Source organism: Crocodylus siamensis, chromosome 2 (genome assembly GCF_052110815.1).
Source record: "Crocodylus siamensis isolate JL-2025a chromosome 2, ASM5211081v1, whole genome shotgun sequence".
Lineage (NCBI taxonomy): Eukaryota > Metazoa > Chordata > Crocodylia > Crocodylidae > Crocodylus > Crocodylus siamensis.
The window spans coordinates 186332253-186355811 of record NC_143396.1 but is presented as its reverse complement, the minus strand read 5'-3'; the positions used below and the strand labels follow the sequence as shown (position 1 = coordinate 186355811).

At 38.7% G+C, this 23559-nt stretch overlaps 1 protein-coding gene across 20 annotated transcripts in view; it reads right to left on the bottom strand.

Annotated features, from left to right (window-relative positions):
- SOX6 (SRY-box transcription factor 6) overlaps nt 1-23559 on the bottom strand; it is a 536736-nt gene that overhangs the window by 412602 nt on the left and 100575 nt on the right. For 5 of the 20 annotated variants that reach the window (XM_090032613.1, XM_090032600.1, XM_090032606.1 and 2 more), the window contains exon 3: nt 3088-3144. The exons of the other annotated variants lie outside the window; for them this stretch is intronic. The gene's annotated coding sequence lies outside the window, so the exon portion shown is untranslated. The remainder of the gene's footprint in view (nt 1-3087; nt 3145-23559) is intronic. 20 annotated transcript variants of the gene reach the window in all.

Here is a 23559-nt window from a genome sequence, read left to right as displayed (position 1 = left end):
TGTTTTATATATTTATACCTGTTTCACTTCCTTTTGTGTTCAAATTACAAATAAAGCTTAACCTTACTTGATTGACAGAAAGGAATAACAATATTTAATTAACATCACTTCATACCTGACAAATCTTAAGACTCCGCCCAGTTAATAAGGCTCTGTGAAAGTATTCCCCCAACATTTTTAAAGGTTTTTAAAGAAAGCTTGGAACATGGTGTTCTTAATTCAAAAGCACATGCCGAGCTAATTATGGTCTTACGCTTTGACCAAAAGTAGGATTTGTGGGATTTTCTTTTTCTTAAGTCAAAGGATTCAAAGGTAATTTATGAATGATACTGAAATAATGTTCGAATTAGCTGCTAGCATGCTGTTAGTTTGGAGCATTCATAACTTTAAAAAAATATATTGTGAGTTGGTGACAAAGTCATAATAACTTGAAATCCTGCTTAGTAATAAAAATTGCATTAACCAAATCATCATAATATTTACAGTTCTATTTGTTTTTAGATTGTTGCTCTTGACCAGGCCACTTTTTTAGAATGTTCTAACATAGTTTCTACTAATTTAAATAAAGACACTTCCATAGTTTATCCAGTACAGAATATAGTCCCAAAAAACTGCTAATAATCAGTCTTATTTCTTTGGATGTATGACTGGTTTAATTAGTGGTCAATTTCAATCTTTCTAGTTATACTGTATGTATTATAACATCTTCCATTTTTATGTGGACCTTTTTGTCATGATCTTTATTAAGTGTACATATATTTTTTAAGTCAGTAAAATATTTAATCATATCTATGTACTCTGTGTATACACATACACACATGCACAGAGACAGGCACAACTAGACAGCAATAATTTGAAAACATATATTTATGTATTTTATAATCGTTGTAATCTATTCCTCACTTGTATTTAAAGACAGCAGCCATTTCATTTAAATCACTGGTTTCAAATGTAAAGCCACATTCTTAATTAGCTTGAGAACTGGTTATATGGGAAATTTCTCTTCTTGTGCCATGTTGCCATAGTTGAAATGAGCAGAGGCACTCAGTCTGAAAGGGGTGGCTAGCAGCATTTTCCCTATGTGTGGTCCTTTGTAATATGTTCCCTGTTCTACACAGTCAGAGTCCAAGCAGGCCACTGGCTTCTGGTCTTCCTCACTTCTAATCTTTTCCCACAGGTTCCCCTACCTCCTGTAAATGAATTTTCCTCCTTTTTCTACTTATTTTGGCAACTCATGAGCTTCTTTACTTATTATTAAAAATTTTCATTAACAACAATAAATAGTAATCAGGTTGATTTTGAAATACACAAAATAAAATTCACAATGCAATTTATTTAACATTACAGAGGGGGAAGAGAGCTCAAAGTATACAATTGGCAGAAAGTGCTGGACAATTGGGCTTTCCTGTGACTTTCTAATCAATTACCCCCATCTTGCCACACCTATAAATGCCATTCAAACATCCCTCCCTTTGTCCCAGTATCCTGGTCAATCACCACCCTAGGACATGTTAAGTTTGAACAGATGGAATCCCAGCCAAGTCCGCTGGTTCAGGACTCTTGTATGGTGAAAAACAGGATTCTATGCACATAAAGAGCTTATGATTTGTGCCTACAAACAAATATAGCTGAAACTCTGCCTTTTATTAAGCTCCATTCATATCCCCTTGTAGCAAGAGGGTCTAAGATGAATTTAGGCTTATGGGAGAAAACAGTGAATTACAGCCAAAGAAACCCGAGAACAAAAGTTCCCTATAAAATCACCTTACTCCTTTTAGTAGGCTACTACAATTCATCAGGTTGGTGCTACAGTCAAACAGACCTACATACGAACTGGACTGGAACCATCAAAGTAGATTTTTGCAGCCTGAAGGCCTCTATAAAACTCAAAATCTGTGACTCTCAGATTATATCAGAAAGGGTTGAAAATAACTGGAATCTCTAGGGGGGAAAAATGATACAGGAATGATGCAAAATCTTTTGGAAATCAACAAAAAGAGTCTAAAAAGTCCCTAGAAAAGTAAAGTTAATTTGATTTCTTGAAAACTTCCATGTGTAAAAGTGAGCTATGTAATTTTTGTTTAATACATTTATGTCTTACTTAAGTACAAACTGAAACACAGTCTATAGAGTGGAGCTATTGGCATGTCTACATTTTTAATATTATACTTGATCTTTTGCTAGGCTTTGTAAAATTATCCTACAGGACTCTTTAGGCAAAGAAATAACTTTCTATGAAATGCTATAGGAATAGGTTATCTTTTTGTATTAAGCAGAATGGAACCTTATGAACCATTGCCTCTCTGATTTACACCCAGAATTATCTAGCATGAACCCTTTCACACCTACTCTGTCCACAATTCTCACACCACTTACCACACAGTCTCCATGCAGCAGAGCAAATTTGACAAAAATAGTATGCATGGCTTAGTATCCTACTCTGTCTTCTTTACCAGATCTAACAAGACACAATATAAAATATGTGTCCATTTACTGGAGATATAATTTCAAAATAATTTGTATTGTGGATACTATCATAGTTTCAGATATTTTGAAAAATATCTTTAAGATTAATTATCTCTTTGGATGAAAAACAGGGCCAGAGCAGTCAATGGTATATCCAATACTGATTTTGTTGCTACTACAATGCAGGAAAATAGATAATCTTTTAAAACTAATGAAAAGTCCATTCAGCTTCTCAAAAGTCAGAGTTTCAATTTCAATGATCAAATACAAAGAGAGTAAAGGAAGCCCAAATTGAAACTTGTAAGTGCTTGGAACATGCTGTCTGCATCCTGTGAAAAGTTATATGGTCATACACTGTATCTCATGACGTTCTACTTCTACAGAAAGCAATGAAAACACATTAGAAAGTGTCATTCTGTTTGAACAGAGAAGCCTGGCATTGGAGGGGTCCATAGAGCTCACTGAAAAGGTAGAAATTTAGCAGGACAAAATTACAGTAAAGGTTTATCAACATATATATACACACACACACACACACACACATATACACAGTATATATATATGGAACAGCATATGAGATCTAGTGGATTGTCAAGCAGCAAGCAGTGGTATCATATTTACCTGATTTTTTAGCGATTTCATAGGCAAGTCTATGTTACAATGAATAGCTGAAAACCCCTGCAAAACATGAAAATTATTTCACTGTATAAGAAAAAAATTTAACAGCTGAAGAAAAACAACTGAAGTGAAGGAAAGAAAAAAGTCAAATAGTTTTCAAAACATTTGGTTTAAAATAATCTGAAAATCTAATTAATTAAACAATGAAATTACTATTTTAATTTCTTTTACCTTTTAATCACAATAGCAAACAAGACACTTACTGATAATAAATGGTTTTAAAGAAACATACAATAGATTCAGAGTATCTGGTATATTTATTTATTTAAAGTAAATCACAGATTAGAATTTCCACTGGAAATGGTTTTGATTATAAAGACCTGAAAGGTTAGTTGTTAAAACAGAGATCAATTTTGCTTTTAAATCCCTTGCTTTTAATATTTTAATACTAGCTTAAAGGTTAACCAAAACTACTGGAAATACAAGATCTATATGACAGACTGAAATAGAAGAAAGGAAAAGGAATAAGACTTAAGAATAAAAAGGGAAGTATGAAGGCTGAGTATTTAGACTTTTGTGCTTCTTTTAATCTGTCTGGCACATCAACCCTAAGTTTTTAGGTGCTTTAGAATACAAATGCACATGTAGCAATTTTTTTAAATATATATCAGCAAAAGCCTAAATCAAAAAGAATATTAGTAGACACTAGGTACCTTTTTTGTTTAGACATAACAGAGAAAGATTGTCAACAATCTGAAAATATTTCAGATGGTGACCCCTCTTCTCCCACTCAGTAATCTCAGTCTTATGCTTGAATAGATCAAGGAGAGAAAGACTTATTGATTATTCAGTCAGTGATGTCTCTTGGATAAACACAGAAAAGGTTTACCACAGAAAACTATCTACAATGAACTCAAGATAATTAGGGCAAAGGAAGTGACAAAGAACTCTTCGTTTAACTGCTAGAGAAGTTACTGTATTTCCAAAACCAGAAAAACCAATTATTCAACCCTTTCCTCCTCCATTTCCTATATTGCTTCCTTCTTCTAAGGAACAAGGGACCTTTTTACATAGATGTGGTAGTCTTACTTTCTTTTCTATTTTCTGCCTTTAAGTGAATTTATTGCTCATGCCAGGTTGACAGCCTTAGAAACTGAAAGGCCTCCATTTACCCACAGAACAGACACTGTTCTAGCAAACCAAGCCTTCTCACATTACTTCACCAATCTACAACAATCCTGATCCAGAAAAACTGTTTCCAGGAGCAAGAAAGTAGGTTAACCTCCATTCCTACTCAGTGCTTAGCCTCCTTGCTGAGGCTGCCAACAAGTATACCAATTAGTTCCAGTAAATACCAGTAATTATGAGCTTTGTACTGTGGACACATGCTTGCTCAGAATTAGGCTGAAACCTTCAACTAACTTCAAACAGATCATCTAACAGGCACTGGGCGTAATGACTCCACTACTTTATTGACCTGGCTAGGTTTGAATTGGAGACCTTCAGATGACACACTCTATTTTATGACAAGTTCCCCAAAGATCTGAAAAAACACATAATTTCAAGTGAAAAAATGAGGATTTACTTAAACCATATCATTCTCTTAAACAGAACTATATTATACATGCTGTATGGTACAGATACAGAGCAGAACTAACTACCGAAAGTATATGCAACCCCACCAAACTACAACCAATTCTTAGCTGCATCTCTTAATTGGGCTTCCACAGTTAATTCTCTGTACAAACTAAGTGTGTTTGTACAGGTAAGATACCAAATAGGAAAGGAACACATTCACGATTCTACATTTCAACTGTATGCACCCCTCTGTATGCAAAAGCTTTATTATTAGCATTTGCTGTTCATTACATAGCACTGTAATCATAGATGTTTGATCTACGCTATGTTTTGGGATTTTTTAATATATTAAAGAAGACCTCAAGCATGTTAAAGAACTTAAGCAAAGGGGTTTCACAGAAGAAAGTATCTATAGCAAGATAGAGAGTTAGGTACCAAAACAGAGCCAAAGATATTCTGGTGTCTGACAAGAAATATCAGCACGAAAGGTAAAAGGTAGAAAGAGGGGGAAAGAGTTGCTACATATGGTTGTCACCAAGGCAACCTTTTAAAAAAATCAACAGAAATTGCTGCCTAAATAGCCAATAAATTGCTCTGTAGCTCTGTTGTGCCTTGCAATAGAGGAACTAATGCATGCGTTTTAACAGTAAGATACTTCCCAGAGGGTCTTGACCAGACCTATTATTTTACCACTGTGGATTATTACTAAGCTGTCCAAAGTAATCCACTATTGTTACAAGATGTAAATTACAGTTAAAAAGAACTCTGTTTAAACCAAAATACATAATTTTGCCAAGAGATCCACTATAAATTCCATTTATTCCAATCTTACTCTAGTCCAAACTCAGAAGAAAAAAGTTCAGTGGCACAGGTCCCACAGAAATCAGACTTCTAACACTGTTAACCAACACCACATAAGTAATAAAATGTAACCGTCTGTTCCACAATCAACATCCGCTGACCCACAGAATGGTCTTCTTGCACTTGAGAGAAAGTATTTGCTGGGTAAGTGAAGAGGAAAATCTGTATCCATCAGCTCTTGGCATCTAGGCTTTATGGCAAAGGTTTGACAAACATGTGACTAGCCAACACTATGACACCCTGGCAGATAATATTGCAGAACAGCCACACATTGACTGGGTGAGAAGGATTCTTTGCTAAGAACTTTCCTTTCCTGAGATTCTGCACCTGTGGCCCACTGGTGCTATGATATGTGGCCACAAGTGCTCAGAAATTAGGCTGAAGAAAACAATAGACAAAAAAAGTGCAGAAAATTTCTCCAGTCATGCTTTCCAATTCACAAGCAAATGCACCCTTGCAAAATTATTACTGGACAAGGTCTAGAACAGGGGGGCCTAAACTGAGGTACGTGTACCCCTAGGGGTATACAGTCTTGGGGGATAGGCGGGAGAAATAGTATAATGGCAGATTTAATTTTCATTATCTCAACAATTGGCATTTAAGGGGTTAAAATATCAACCATACATTGGTGGGGTACACAGGCAGCTGGTAAATCTGCAAGGGGGTACACAATAAGAAAATGTTTGGGAACCTTTGATCTACAAGACACTGGAAAAGATGCAAATGATGATACAAAATGAAATTCAGCAAGGACAAGTGCAAAGGCCCACACTTGGGATGGACTAATTGCGAGCACAAATATAAACTGGGGAATTACTGGCTAGGATACAATACTGCAGAGAAGGACCTGGGGGTTACAGTGGACCATAATCTAAGTCTGAGCCAACAGCATGCGGGGTGCAAAAAATACCAACAACATACTGGGTTGTATTAACAGGACTGTTGCTTGCAAATCAAGATAAGTGATTCTTCTGCACTATTCAGCTCTGATGAGGCCTCACCTGGAGTACTGTATCCAGTCTTGGGCCTTGCACTTGAAGAAGGACATGGATAGTTTGGAAAAAGCCGAGCACAGAGCAACAGACTTGATTAGGAGTCTGGGAAGCAAGACCTATGAGAAAAGGCTGAAAGAACTAGGGTTATTTAGCCTAGAAAAGAGAAAACCAAGGAGGAATTTGATAACAGTCTTCAAATACCTGAAGGGCTATTAAAGAGCAGATAGCATTTCTCTGTGGCCATAGGGACAGGATTAGGAGCAATGGCCTCAAGCTGAGCAGAGGAAATTTAGGCTGGAGATCAAAAGGAACTTGCTGACTATGAGGGCAGTGACGCATTGGTCACCCAGGAAAACTGCAAAATCTTGATCCTTGGAAATTTTCAAGAACAGATTGGACAGACACTTGGCCTGATTTTGGGGGGGGGCACTACAACACATGATTTCATGAGGTCCCTTCCAGCCCTACATTCCCTATGATTGTATGAAAAATGGACAATAGCAGTAGCTAGCCCTCAAAGACCTGGCCACAGCTGCCATGTTTGTGCCTGCAACAGCTACTCGCAAGCAGTAAGGTCAGACTGCGTGACAGGGGTGCACGGAAGGAGAGGAGGTTTGGAGGAGGTTCTACCTACATGTTCAGAAATCTCTGGCTGGTCACAGGGAAAAAAGTGCCACCACATGTTGTGGCTCCTCATTGTGGAGATTGAGGGAAAATCCCCTCTGCCAGTGAGGGCTGGCCTATTCCTCTCATGCATGGGGTGGCAGCCGTGCACCTATTGTCTTTACTGTGGTAATAAGTATACTTTCCTGAGTGGTGTGTCTTCAGCCATAGTTAATGATGCCTTGGGCAACCTCAACATCCATATATTTTTCCTGGCCTTTATCCACAGCTTTTACAGATGAGAATGTACCTCAGTAAGCCAGGCACTCAACTGACCAAACAAAACCACACATCCATTTTGTGTGTTTATTCCTCTCCTAATGGATCTGTGCCCAACATCCCCTCTGCTCATTCAGAGACTCAGGCCATCATGCTGCATGTCCAGCCATGAAAATTGTTCAGAGGTTTGCTAGCCTTTTGTACCTAACTCCCTTCTTCCATTCCACAGATCCACTGGATGCACCAAGCTCCAAAGTGACCATTTTGGCCCCAAACTGTAGCTCCTAACAGTATTTAAATTAGACACTGCAGTCAGACAGTCATGATTACCTTCTGAGTCTGCTGAATTATACAGAGAAGTATTGAGAAAGGATGTACTCAGTAAGTTCCAGCCTTTTGTATAAGTTGGTCAAATGGTGTTTACCAAGCCCCCTGAGGGAAAGGGATGTGTAACATTAAGGACTTATTCTTCTTTTAGTGATGAGAGATTTACTATCAAAATCATTGTATACAGAGAAAAAAAACTTTTTGGTGTGAAGTTTAATACTGAAACCTCATCATACAAAGTATTTCAGAGTAAGGTGTGGCCCAGCAGTTCTAATCACAGGTCCCACATTGACTACTTTCTGGCATTGAGCAAATACTAAATAAACCCAGCTGTAAAAAGGAGATTAATTATTATATCTGCTCTAGTATCCTTGTCAGGATATAACCCACTACTGACCAACTGCCTCTCAAAGTAGCTTTTTTTTCCCACTGCTTCTCTATTTTGAAGCTTCCTTATATACCATCTACTCAGTCTACTCGAGTTTCTGTTCTATTTCTCTCTGTTCCAGGAATCTAATTTCAAGCATCCCCACCACCATTTTGAAGCAGGGGCATTGAATACACAAGACACTGCAGGTGATTTCATTGGAGCAGCTCCCAAGACCCACTCTAGTTCAAGTGCCTCCCCCCGCCCTCCCATCCCAGACTACATGTAAAGGTGCCCTTTGCTTCTGTCCTATTTTGTCTTTCAAACCTCTGTGCTCCACTGATTCTCACCCAACTCTCTTCTCTTGATGAGTGGCTTCTCCCCTCTCAGCAAATTCACAGGCATCTGTCTATAATCCCGTTTCCTTTTATTTCCTTTTATTCCTCAGTCTTGTGTGACCTTACACATTCACCACTACACTTACTATGTCTGTAACTATCTCACCACTTCTTCCCACACCCAGGTTGTCACCAAATTTTTCCAATAATTCTTTAACAATAGCTCTGGAAACTACCCCACCTTCTCCAATCCTAAAAGGTAAAACTATGGATGAAATCTCAGTTACTACCAGCCTCAATTTGTCTAGTTGCCTCCTCTTCTGCTTTCTCCCATGGTCTTCTGGTCCACTCATATTGCTACAATTGAACCATTCACTAGCCTTAGACACCAGAATTAATTTTCTAGCCTTTTCTAGACTTTCCCTTCAAGACTCTGCACAACTCCACTCTCAAATATTCCTAGGCTTCCTACCATGTTTGATTATACCAGAAGAAATTTTTTCCAGTACAAAAACAACCCAGGAGCTGGACTACACAAACATTCCTGCAGCCCCATAGCTGGAAAGCTTCATAGGCAAGCTCTCCAGCCAGAGGGCACTAGACGGCTGCTCCCTGGGTCATCCCAAGGGATCCTCTATCCTTGAAGGAGTCCGTTAATTGACAACTTGCTTGGGAACAAAGTGGCTGTCAAGTGGCAGGTGGTAGCTGCTGAAAAGTGGGAGCTGCCACACAAAGCCAGAGAAGGTTGAAACCCCAGGAAACTGCACCCCGCTTCTGTCCCTGGCCTCCAGTCTCAAGACAGCAGGGAACCTTTACCCACAGCTCCTCATGGTCCACTCCTGGGGATCAGGTGGACTGGAGTCAGGGGAAAGGTATGTAGACATTCACATAAGCACTGTGTCTACCAGAAGAAACTCTTCCAGGAGAGATTTCTCCCTGGTTGTTGCCAGGTTATTCTTCTTCCAGAGCAGCCATTTTGGCTCTGGGAGGAAAAAGCTTGAACATCTTTACACTTTGGATTTTTACAGGGAGAATGTGAGTTCTCCTGGTAGAAACTGAATGTCTGTACCTAGTTTACAGCTCCTTTCTTTAGTTCTTCCTACTCCCTTGCAAGCTTCTTTCAGTCCTATCGGGCAGCCCTCTTCACAGCTTCCTGTTGGTCCCAGCTTTGTCTTCTCTTTCAAATCATTCCTCTTGAAACATACTCCCCCATCCTAAGAGCAAAAAAAATTCTCTCTTTCAAATCTATGAAGTACATCAAACCTGATTCTCCACTGTTGTACAGTCATTTAAAGTTGTGCAAACATGTCCTATTTTGACATTTTTGTAGACAAGTGGTTTATTTATCTTATTATCTATCTTATCTGTCTTGCTCGGCTCTTTCTTATAAGCTCTTTATGTATTATAGATTAATATTATTAGACACTGTTGGGACCAACAAATAATAACTAAGAGGGGTAGGGAGCAATTAGTTCATCTCTGTAAAGTGTTTTGAAGATGAAAAGAGCTACATAAGTGCGTTGTATTAAGTATTACATTATGTCAAACCATTGGTATTTGTGATTAATACAATGATTTACTTTATATTGGGAAAATAGCATATACTTTGAAAATAAAGCTATATAAATACATATTTATTTGGATTTTTAAAATACACCAGTAACAGTGACGTTTTTATCATTTTTTTAAAGAATTTTTCTTGTCATAAGAAATATACAAAGTCTTCTGGCTTAATAATTTATCTGTTATCAGTGTTTCATAGCTTATGCCAGATCCTCTTTCTTGGTACAGTCAAAGTTCCTTTTATAACTCTATATATCTAAATTTCAAAAGAGCATTTCACATAGATAACATCTGTGTATTTGTAACAAAACAGGACTGGGGAAGGAGTTTACTCAGCAATCCTGTAAAAAATGAAGATGCTTAACTGAAAAACCCCCATATGCAGAGTTTTCTGAAAGTCACCAGTGCCCAGAAATTATTAGTGTGAATTTGGAGTGCCTCTGCTGTTAGCTTGCCATCTTCCACATTGGCAAAATCTACCTATGCCAAGTGTTTTTAAGAATTTTAAAATTATAGCTTAACTCTTTTCAGATAGATTCCAACAATATGGTACAAATGTAAAAGGAGAAAGTGATCATCACAACTAAGATCTGCATCTGGCCAGCAGAACTCTTTCCCAGCAAATTGGTTCAAATAATTTCTCCACTGTAATTTGAGTTGAGGCTGTTAACCATAGTCTGTAATTAACTTAACATTCAAGACCTCTCCTGAAATTGTAAATATCCCTGGCATACAACTGATAGTCCTGAGGTATCTGAAGTATCCTGTTTTAATATGTACGCTATAACTACCCATCGCACACGTCTGATTCCACATTTTGCAGCACAGGCACAAAAGCACTAGAGGAAACAGGAAACATTGTGCTAACATGACTATAGTATCGATGAATAAAAACCATAACCCCCAGGCTAAGCTGCCAAATAAGTAGTGAATTAATTTCTGTAAAGTACTCCAATATTACAAAGGTGTGTTGAAAGGTGTCTGCTCATGTTTCAAATTAAACGCACTGCTGGTCAGCATTAGCACCTCAGCTTTGAACAGCAGCCATTTGCCTATAACACTTCAGGGGCTGGGAAAAACGGATTTGCCGTTCACACTGGAATAATTAGAACATGTCAGGAAGAATTAATTTCCTCATTTTTCAAAAGGATACACAGAAATTACCATGTTATTATATGACAGGGTCCCTTGGAGAATTGTATTAAATTTAATTTCTAGCGCAGCCCACACAACAAATTAAAGTCATAAATAAGATGGAAAGAAGCGGGACGCAGAGCATATGTTTATGGCAATGAGTGAAGCCAAGGGACCAGAAACAACTATCTTCATTTCATTCTATTTAAATCAGCCAGACACTGTGTATCTGAATGACAGCACTTGTTAATGGTGCTGAGATTATAGGCTCCTTAATTTTAGAAAACAGAAGCAGTCACTCAGTCAGTATTTGAAATGGTATATTTTCTACAATGCAGATATTAGTTTAAATTTGTTCCTTTTATATTCCATTTTGTGTGGCCTACAGCAAGACACTATTCCATCAAGCGAGAGCCACTTTATTTTTCTAATTGTTGTTGTTATGTTTTATTTTAGATGATAAAAAAAATCATAGAAAGGAAAAAAAAAGATCCAGCAAAGTGACTGCAAATAGAGAAAAATAAATCTCCGAAAAGGCAAAATACTACCTCAATTTTCATATCCTGTAAACAACGTTTTATAAACCAAGACTTTCCGACCCAAAAAGACTAATATACGCAGGTTTCAAAACACCGATCCATATCTTTTACCAAATGCATAATATCTGGTTACCCTTTGAAAGATTTTGGAACGTGGCACCATATTTAGTTGTTATTGTCTAATTATGTGCAATTTGATCTTAAAAAAAGAAAAAACCCACATTGTGGTAGCCTAACAAGTCAGCCACCTCCAGTCTTCAGAGCAATGTGCAAACTTCAACAACAGTAGCACTTACGGGTCTCTCCTCAGATACAGGCAGCCATGTGCAGCCTTCACTTGCACCTCAGTAAAGCACTGGCACTCACAAAGGGATTTGTACTAATGGCCGTGTTATACAACACTAGAGTCAACTGACGCACACTTTAATAACATTAATAAAATTTTAATAAAGCATTATAAAATATTAACAATATTTTAATGTGCTTTAATACCTGCTTCTGTCTTATTCTTTGTACAATTCAGCTTTTATTTTTTGTGTAAGGTACAGACTAAAATATTAAAAATCAGATACAGTTATGATGAGTATTATTACTTGTCCTTGCTGTCTTGAAGTAGGTAAGAAGACTTGCTGCTTAAACTCCTAGATTTACAAAGACACGAATCTATGAAATGCAGTATTTGACCACTCTAAATTCGGGCTACCATAATTACAATAAACTATATAGTGAAACTGCTTTTTACCTCACCATTGTATGAAATTACTCAATCATTTAATCATTAGAAGCCTTTAAAGAAATTCCCACCATAAGTTCCTCTTGGAATAAACAAAAGTTACTATACAACAAACAAAAATAAAGTTTCTTGACAACCAAGGTTAGGAATAATGAACAGAAACATTGAAAACTATAAAAAGTAATTACTTTAAAATATACTTGGACAGCATGGTAATCTTTTCTCACTGATTCATGTAAAGAGTGTTTTCCATGCATAGTCAGCATGACACTAAGAAAGTCTGGAGGAATTCTTTAATTATTGTATTAACTACAGTACTACAAACTGCCAATATCTGACTCTCAGGCATTTCATCATGCCTGTTAGCTTAAGACAATTCTAAGAAGAAAAGGGAGTTTGTACATTTTAAGAAATAGCTGTCACGGATCTGAGCACTCCCTTGGGTGCAACAAACTTTAAATAATTTGTGAATCAATTAACTGGCGACTCTCTACATAACACAGATTTCACACTCCCAGGTCACTGCATTATAAACCTGATACGAATCATAACATTTTGGAGAAAAGTTCATAATTGAAATCATTAATTAATTTAACAGGACTTTTAGTTATGCATAGCATTACACAGCTGTAAAGGAGCAAAGATTAATTAGTTGTTTCTCTGACAATTTTCTCTACTTGGTAGAAAACTTTTTAACTTGGGATATGCATCACACCAGATATCATTCAAAAGCAGCCTCTTAAAACAAATTTAAGCTCCAAATGCTATTATTTTACTATGTTCTCAGACTGACCCTTTCTGTGTCTTGTTATATATTATAAACTCTTTTACAATGAAACCTAACAGAAAATAAAAATCTTTTAAAGCAATTGCTTGAAGTAAGTTTGTAAGCCTTACAGGAACAAGCATGGCTAAACTAATAAAGATACACTGATCTCATTCAGCTGGATTAATTCATACATAGCTAGTAAGGGATATGTACAACAGCTATAATAGAGTTATAATACAGTGCACACAAGGAAAAATATAGATATGTAGTTGGGAGGTCAGAATCTGCAAGATAAAGAAAGGGTAAGCCTATGGTTAATACACTGGATTGGGCCTCAGGAGAGAATTTCCATCAGTTCCACAGAATTTATGTATGGACAATTCACATGGAAGAGCCAGTAGAGCGAACAGATGACTGGAAAGCATGACTCAGAGCAGAGGTGTCCAGCTTATCTTGTCCCACAGGCCAAATGAATGTCATGGATTCAGCCCTGCAGCCCCCACTGCCCACAGGATATAGTGCCCACAGCACTCACTCTGGCATGTGGCTTTGGTTCTGGCCAATCCAACACCTGTGCTACACACAATGCCTGCCCTGGATGAGATGGAGTGGGTACCACACATCCTGGTCTGGCCAGAATGGGCACCACATGTGGCACAGTCCCAAACTAGCTGGAGCAACTGATCTCTATAGATCCAGCAGTTGATTTGGTTGATCCAGCAGCACTGGATCTGGCATGTACATGAAGAAGATCTCAGACTGGCTGGTATGGATGGTATATGCAGCATTGGTCCTGGACCAAGCATCACATGTAGTGCAGGTCCCAGACCACCCATGATGGATGCCACATGCATCTCATGTCCCAGGCCCTGCACACAGGGCCTGTCCAGTACGTGCCACATGTGGCATGTGGGTCAACTTGAGACCTACTCGAGACCCACCCTCCATGGGCCGTATCTTTGACAACTGTGACTTAGAGTATAAATAGATTTCACAAAATGAACACATCACCCATTGTCCTGCTCACTGATCATGTGGGACAATGGATGACACATTCCCTGCTTACAGAGACGTGCCCTCTAGAGTCTCTAGGGCACATCTCTGTTAGTTGGGAAAGCTGGGCAGGTGCTCCCATGGTTTGAGGCGCCCAACCCTGGATTCCCAGGGCATACAAGAAATGGCTCCTCAGGCCCCAGAAGCACTGGGCTGCCCACACTCTCCTGCCATAAAGCAAATAGATGTCTGCTGCAATAAAACAGCATAAATTAGTACTACCTTTTATCACTGTCATAAACAAAGGCACCTGGGATGCAACAAAGGACATGGGTGTCTCTTTGCTTTTGCTTTTTGTTGCCATAAAAAGTGTTACGGTGTCACAAATGTGTAGTCTACTTCCAGCCCTACATGACATAAACTCAATCTATTTAGCTCAGGAGTGTTTCAAAGATGAAGTCCACAGGCTGCAGAAAGCCCACAGAGCTATTTCATCTCACCCGCAAGGTTCTTGCAGAAGCTGGGAATTTAGGGACAAGGTCTGCTGAAAAATTCTAGCATATGGAGCCCCACTGGGGATGTGTCAGGGGCAGAGGCAAGCAAAGGGTGTGTTAACTTTTGTGGGTGACACAATGGCTCAGGAACCTGTAGCAAGTAACGCTGCCACCACTTCACCTGACCACCAGAAGTAGGTCCAGATCTGGCCTGCAAGGAGCTCCATGGTCCAGATCCACCTTGGAGACCCAGGGAATTTAATACTTCTTGTTTTATTTTATCTAGTTCGATTATAAACTAATTAGTGAAAGGATTGTTCCTCACTACATGTTTGTTTAGTACCTAGTGCAATGGCCCCTGATTTCAGTTGGAGCCTCTGCACACTATAAACAGAATAACAGGGTAACAATATAATATGTGCTCTTCTGTACAATATTTCAATTAATGATTTCACAGCCACAACATCCCTGTGAAGTGAGGGTTTCCATCTGCATCTTACGTGTGTGTAAACTGAGACATAGAGCTTAAATAGCTTTGTCCAAAGTCATAGTTGGTAAAACTAGAAGTAGAATCTACCAATCCTGGTTCTGAGTCTGCTGCACAAAACCTGAGACAAAGAAATCTTATTGTCTCCTCTAGATGGTCACCATTTAGTATCTTCAAACTCCAGAAACCTAACACCTGTCTTTATTAAGGAGAGGAATCATAATTTAAAAATAAATGACAAAACTGTTGGTTTCTTTTATGTTGGGTACAACTGCAGTTTTCCAAAACCATTATTATAGTTTCCCACTTTGTTTTCCAAAACTGCAGTTTTCCAAAACCATTATTACAGTGTCCATATAACTTTGCCTTTTGTCATGTATTCATCATTTCAACTGATTAACTTCCACCTCGCCATATTACATTTGACAGGATACCATTCATGATATTACTTTTTTTTTAAGTTTACAATTGTCATACTGACTTGTCTATCCTAAATACATAAAATTAAGATAAAATATATTGCAGAGAGGGTGAGCATTCATTCCCTGAATAAATAGAAGATATTAGTTTTAAAAGTAAATTAGACTTAACATACCTACAAATTGATTTTAAAGGTTTGCATGTTTGGGGTTTGAAATCAAAAGTGTTACCCCAATTTAATAATATATTTATGAATATGAAAGTGTCAGTTGTTTTAAAACAATTGTTTAGTAATTCTATTGTTTTGTTCTCTATCTTCCTATCCTACCTTCTTTTTAGCAAGCTATTGCTAAACTAAATAAATAATGCCTTAAATTCTGAGGGAATGTAGGAAAAAGATATTATTATACCAATCAAAAATCTTCCTTCTGATCCATATGGAGTGGTAATGGCATTTATCCATCCTTAAATAGTTTATCAGCCTATCCCTCAGGGCCCTATTAAACAAAAATGCTAACCACATATTTGGATAAGAGTTCCTCTAGCTGGTCCCAACATAAACCCAGTGCAGCTCTACACTATAGTTTCAATTCCATACTTGATGTAATCCCTCAGTAGTGAGTAGGCTAAATGCCTGCCACCCTTCATAATCCTAGAGACTGAACGGCAGATCTTTTCCCACCTATTAGGCATCTAAGAGTGAGGCACTTCACTCAGGCATCTAAGTTCAATCCTATTCCACCCTGCTCAAATCCCTGGCAATACATTACTTTTGTAATACTCCTCCATCTTAGCTGTAATATCAAAGTCACAAAAAAAGTGGCAAGAGTAGGAAAGAGTCACTCATCTTCCATGTTAACTGCTTTTCAAGGACTCAAGCAGGGTAGAATAGGATCGCACCTAGGCCTGCACTATGTTGTCTAGTTTTGCAGGTAAAACTCAGGTTTTGCCACAGCTTCCCAAAGGGAGCAGGACCCTCTGTGTTCTGCAAGCAGAGCAATGACTGCTCTGAAAGAGAAAGAGGCTTCTGCCACCACAGGGAAACTGCCGACAAAGGCATAAAGACACAAACCCTTCAATAGCTTGTTCCTCCCACAGTGAATTGTGTGCTCTGACAAAGTGTGATTTCTCTAATGGACATGCCAGAATTCACACTGGTAGAATTACGCTTTGGTGGCTTGCCTCTGAAACTCCTGCCTGCAGAAGACTTTTAACGAAGACAAGCCCCTAAACACCTAAGTGCCAACTAGACACCTAACAGGTAGAATACAATCTGGCCCTAGGCATTCTGCTCAGATCATGTCACCTGCACTCACCAAACCAAGTTTAGAGATTCCATAGATGCAAGACAAGACACTTTTCCCTGGGAATGATGGGTAGGAGTACCAGTAGCCTACAGAACTAGAGATCATCAAATGATTAAAAGCATTGCTGTATAGCTTGAGAAGAGGAATGGAGGACTTTTATCCACTGTGCATAGCACCTTGCTAAAAAAAAATAAATATCCCATACCTCCTAGCTGGTTTACTGAACTTTGAGACTTTGAGTCAAGTCCCAACAAATATCAAATTAACCTTTAAGTTTGTAAACTGTAGTGCTAACAAAGCTAATAAGGCACCTGCAGATATGTGCAGAGTATAGCAAAATTATAAAATTGTATTTATTCAAACACTGTCCCCATACCTAGATGAATGACCTGAGTAAACACACAAAATAATGTGAGGGAAGATAGCTTTCTGTGCTCTGTAATGGCTTCATCAAATCTCATGGCTGCCAGAGAAGCCTGACTTTGCATGTGTTGTGTGTGTACAAGCTGTACACATGTATCTTGACTTAACTATAACTGACCAGATTGTCTGAGACATGAGGGAACACTAGCAGTAGTTGGAAAGAATGCTCTCCCAAGCCATCCCCTGCTGTTCTCCAGCCTACCTAAGGCACAACCACAGAGATGCTGGGTATCTTATGTTTAGGAATTAATAATTCACCTGCTAGAAAAATTGAAGCTCAATCCACTTTCAGCAGCATAGTGGCCCTAGACCCCAGATATCTCCCAAATATATGTCTGAATTAGGACTTGACATGGGCTCAGCTCTGTTCTCCATGAAAATCAGTGTCTCAACAATGAGCACTTTGAAAAGCCTGTGATTAAAGGGACTGCAACTGAAATCATTAATTCATAACAAAAAGTCTTTATTGTGTGGGCTATGGGGACTGGTGCAGGAAGCGGCAGTGGGAGTGGCATGGACCATGGGGAATAGCGGAGGCTGTGGCAGTGGGGAATGCCGAGGCTGAGGCCGTGGCAGTGGTGGGGGGAGTGGCAGGGGCTGGGGCAATGGCACAGGGAGCAGCAGAAGCCACAGCAGTGGTGGGGGAGCAGCGATGGGCACGTGTGTGGAAAGGAAAGCAGGGAAATGGCAACAGCAGATGCGTACAGAGCCTGTGTAGGTGCCCTGGGCCCAGCAGGGATCCACGGTGGGGTGGGAGGAGTGCAGAGCCTGGGCAAGGGTGTCTGCCTGGCTGCATCGCATGAAGCTCTCATGAAGTCCGCAAGGGCCACATTCAATAGATCTGGCAGCCCAGTCCCCTCTCTCTCTCACATCCCACCCACCATAGCACACCCCACCACACACATGCACACGCACACACACGCGTGCACTCCCCAACCACACCCCACTACATACGCCCCCTTACCACCCACACACAATATACAGTAGGACTATATTTTGAGCTATTATGCAGTCACCTCTAGATACACTTCATAAACACATAAATCAGTACAAATGTATTTTTAAATCAAACTAAAATAAGTTATAGTAGATGTCATATTTTTTGTATATGATTTGAGTTTTTTCTGGTTTCAAGATGGCAGCACTCTTCCTCCCAAAAGGAGTACTTCAAGGGCAAGAGGAGGGACTTCCAGTGGCAAAGGTCAGGGGTTGGAGGCAGGACTTCTGGTTCCAATATGGTCACCAGGGGGGCAGGGCAACTGTCAAGGGGTGGGGTACCCATGCGGCCCTCGACAACTCCCGGTAACTCAGTAAGCAGCCCTCCACCTGAACTAACTGCTGGCCCCTGACTTATGACATGATAGCTACTTTGCATGTGTATCTGGTCTCAAGGTAATTGCACAATTAATCACTTAATTGCATGATACCTGTAATGTGTAGAGGGAGCCTCAGCTACTTTGAAAATATCAGCACCTGGCCTTGCAGTCTGATTCCATGTTTCAGCCCGCTTCCATAATAGTGCAAAGTGGAGCCAGCAAGCCAGAAACAAGGGAGTGCATAACCAAAGCGTGTATAGGTATGTTTCAGAGCTCCCAGTGCCTGCTCCAAATTAAGAGGTCCTAGTTTTCATTAAAAGTGTGTTGATAAGTATATAAGTAATTTAATGTTTATTTAAATATAAAGTATTATCAATGATTAGCAAAGGTTTTAATAAAAGGTTAATTCCTTGCTAATCTATAGGTTGCTTCTAACTGTTACACTTGTAATCATCTCTTTTAACATGTCCTACTCAGCACTGGTTGAAAAGTTTCCTCTTTGTTATGGAAGTAGAAAGAAGTTTGTAACCAAATTAAAATCTTTTTTTGAAAATGTCACTTATCTTCAGAAAAATAGAACATGTTAAAAAAAACAATTTTAGGTTTGTTTTTTCACAGAACAGTAAAAAATTCCCTTGGAAATACCCTCCATTTTCTGACCAAATTGAAAACATTTTTTTTCTGTAGCATGCTTATTAGCATTCTATTAATCATCTATTAGCCTGCTGTAGACTATTTATAATTTGGCCTTCAACATAAAGTGTGGCCAATGGAGATAAATAAAGCAGCCTTTGCCTTATTGTTTACTGACAAGTTAGAACCATCCTGACCCAATTTCTAACCCAGTATCTCCTTTCCATACTAGGTATTGCAGAAAGCTTGGGATGCTTTTGAGGGAGGCATCTGGTATTTTTACTATAAAGAAGAGGCATTTTTTGCCCAGAATATAGAGGGGAAGCCTACCAGGTGTTTACATCCTTCCTCCTTTCCAAACAGGCTCCACAAATGAAAGCAATAATATTTTATTTCAGGGTAGATAAGCAATGTTTAAAAATCTTACTAATCTCAGCAGTTTATTTTCATGAGACATAGTCCCTGAAGGAAATAAGTGGTCTGAGGATAGATCATGGCCTCATGTGTGATTTTAAGTGGGCAGGTACAACAAAGAAAGTCATCTAGAATGTCAGCAGCTTTGCTTCCTACATGAAATCCATTCAGTGCTTAAATTTGATGTTTTCATGTTAAATTTTACTGGCTTTCCCAATAGTGTTTTGTATGTTAATGTTCCAAAAATTCAGCCTGAATTTCACAGTTGGCTATATGTTCGTGATAGACTTTTCCTCAATAGTCTTGGAACTGGGATCTTCCATCTCTCTGAATTGATCATCAAGGGTCCATATAGCAGTTTGCTGCATCCAGTCCACATTCACTTGGCTTACCTGAAGCCACATGAACATACACTGAGAACAGTGTATTCAGCTATTTGCCAGTGCCAGGAGCTGCACACAGAATTGCGTATAAGTAATTTGAGGTAAGGAAGGGGTGGGTGGGATCAAGGAGGCTAGTAGATCTTCCAAGCGGGTGGGGGTTGGCAGGTCTGGTCAGGGACTGGTGGGTGGGGGAGTAGGAAGAGCAAAGACCCAGGGCAAGCAGCTGTGCTTTCCCAGCCCTGAGACTGCACCCTGAACATGTACAAGTGTTCATTTAGATTAACCCACTCGCAATTTTAACCCGTATCATTTAACTCCTCAACACCTGCACAAAGTGGCATTTAGATGGATCTAACCCTAGTTAGGTTGATCCAAATCTAAAGGCTTTATGCACTCTAAGTTTCTTAGGTTTTTCTCTTCTGCTTTGTCCTCACATTTCTATTTTTAATTTTTTGCTGGTGAATCAGAGACAAAAAGGTTCCAACTGTTGAACAAAACATAGTGCTGTAGGACTAGCACAAAGAGTTTTCCTAGGCCATGCTATAGTAGCCAATCAATATCACTAATTTTCCATTTAAGCACCATTCATAGCTAGTAATTTGCATGTTTTTCTGCAGTGTGCTTATGAACTAGTGCACTCTGAAGACTAAGACTTCTAGGGCTTGGACAACAAACATTTTAAAGATAATTAATGTTGATTATCTTAAATTAAATTTCTAATTCAGAAAGAAAAGTAAAAATAAGAAGAATAATTGGCTTGGCTTGTGGGGTATGCATAAATCACAAGTGAGGCCTTAGCATTAAGAGATACATCCAGACTAGACCAAGTAGTGACAGTAGCCTTTGTCTATCCCATGGCAGCAGCCAGTCTTGAAGAGGATGGCGCTGCAGGTGAGTCCAAAACCAGGAAGGCTGCTCCAGGCTTGATCAAGTGCCTACTCTGGAGCCCTGAGTTTCTGTCGAGTCTGAGAGCAGCCACTGCTTATGAGGTCAAGTGGGAAACGTTTAGGTTTGGAGCCAATTTGCTAATGTGCATGGTAAGGGTCCATGCAATTTGACTGATACATTGTCCTAGAATTTTCTAATCAGTGTCTGCAAAAATGCAGTAGAATATTAGGTCACTCAGGTACTTCAACTGTATTTCCCTAGTCTAACCGGGCTATACTATGGAAAGTAATGCCCAAAGGCCACATTTTGTTAAATTTGAAATGAAATAGAGACCTCTTACTCTGAAGTAATTCATGTTAGGAAAAACAAATCCTGCCGTTATATTTATGTTGTACTTCAGATAATCATGACTCCCCTTGTTCTTCACTACGCAAGTATTCACTATATATGGGCAGTGGTAGACTTAGCCCAAGCTCTGGTTTTGCTTATGATAGCAGTTTGAATGCAACACACTTCAGAAGAACAAAAGCAAAGCACATTTTGCAGCAACAAACAAAATGCTTTTTTATTCTCTCATACTGTTACTTATATTTTGATTTAAATGTGGAGCCAGGTTTCCACACTGGAAATACTGTTAAATATGGTAAATTAGCTGGAGTGTCTGGTTTTCCTGTCCTTTAACTGATGGATTTATATTTTGGAATTTGCTGTTGATTTCCTTCAAAACTGAGAGTTGTGTTTGGCAGAAAATCACCCTCTTTTCTACTTCAGATGAGCCCTAAACATTCAGAGATGGTTGAAAGCTGAAGTGCACTCAGAGGAATCGCAAGGTAGTAGTTCCCTCAGGGCCTTAAGTTGAACAGGTTGATTACTTTACTTTACTTTACTTGAGGCTTTATTTGCCAGAGTACAGTTTCAATAAAATTGTTCTTCCTTTACTAGGATGTTGCTCAACTGCAAGATGTTTTTGCTGTTTGAGAAATGGATCTCTATTTTAGATATATTTGGATTCAATACCCACCCAGACATGGGCATGATCCAGCACCATTCCACTTCCCATGATTAATATTTTGACTGTGGCATCTTCTGACTTATTTTTCTTTTCTAGAAAGGAATTTTCCACTATTCTATTTCTTTTTTATGCAAGTTTATGTTAGGCATAAATGTATCATGTGGTAATCTGACCAAGTGTTACAATCTCATGTTGTGAGCATTAATAAAAGCTGATTATATTATCTTCATCTTAGCCTATGTACATCTATGACTTTTCCCCACAGAGTACTGGCACAAATAGATTATGCTAGGGAATTATTTCCCATTATCTGCTCCCAATAACACTTTCTCATGATTCCTATCAGCTCCAGTGCTCTACCCTTTACAAGGCTACCCTATTATAGTAAAACACCAGTCAATAATATTTAGTGTTTTTATGAAAGCCATAATTTTCATGTAAATATATGAGAATCTTTGTTTTTGATGTTTCAGGTATATTTCTATCCCTCAAAGATGTGCAAAAATCTTTTCAAACTTTTGAACTCCAAAGATTCAAATTCCAAAAGGCAAACTAAAAGATGGAAATATTTCTGGGTTTTTCCTTGCAATCCCTTTTTTTCCCCTTCTTCGTTTTTTAAGCTAGATTCACGATTTTTTAAATACTAGAGTTAGCTCATTGAACAGTTCAAGAAAGAAAATTGACTTGAAGCAGGTAAAACAGTGACATCTAAGGAATAAGCATAGGCATATATGAGATAAAAACTTAAAAATAAGGATTCCTATTAGGACTCAATACCAAGCATTAAGGTAGTTTGTATTAAATATACATACAATTTGTATTAAATATACACCGTTTGGAAAGTCCCCTTTAACTCTTTACACCAGCATGAAAACCTTTTTACTTTTTACCTCAGATGGTATTGTGATACTTCCAAGCCAGCAGCATGGAAATACTGATTACTTGCAAACAACGACAACATCCTAGATGCATTTCAGCAATGTCCCCAGCACTAGGGAACCTTAGAGTATATGCATATTATGGCTATTCTTTTCTTAGATGGAGCATGAATAACTGAAGCTAGTATTCCCCACCTAAAGGTAAAAGCCGCCTGAGCACAAGTAACAATAGCCAAATTAAGGATTTTGCTTCTAGACACAAGATTTCTTAAAATGCTGTATAATGAAACATTTAAAAACATGTATTAGTATGCAAGCTCTAAACTGGAATCAAGAAAAAAAAATCACATCAGTCACTTTTTAGTTTACTGAATTCAAGCACCTTTTTTGCCCCCAAAACTCAAACACAGATTACTTTTAAAGGCATTTTGCAAGCCATTAGTCAAAACCCAGACCCTATAACATATGTGAAGGATTTGTTATTGTCTACAGAGTAAATAAGTCAAAGTAAACGTTTACATGAAAGAGGGCACATAGACAGCTCATATTTCCTTGTTTGTATGCGTTTTACTCAGACCCTAAATGTGATCTGTATGTAGTTTTTTTGTGGTTTCATAGATTGCTGTTAAACTGTCCAGCCTGGTGGTTGATACTATATGATGCTGCAAAAGCTGTGCTGTACTCAAACTCTTAGCACTTCAAAAACAAACAATCCCTTCCATCTGGAAAAGGAGACTGAAT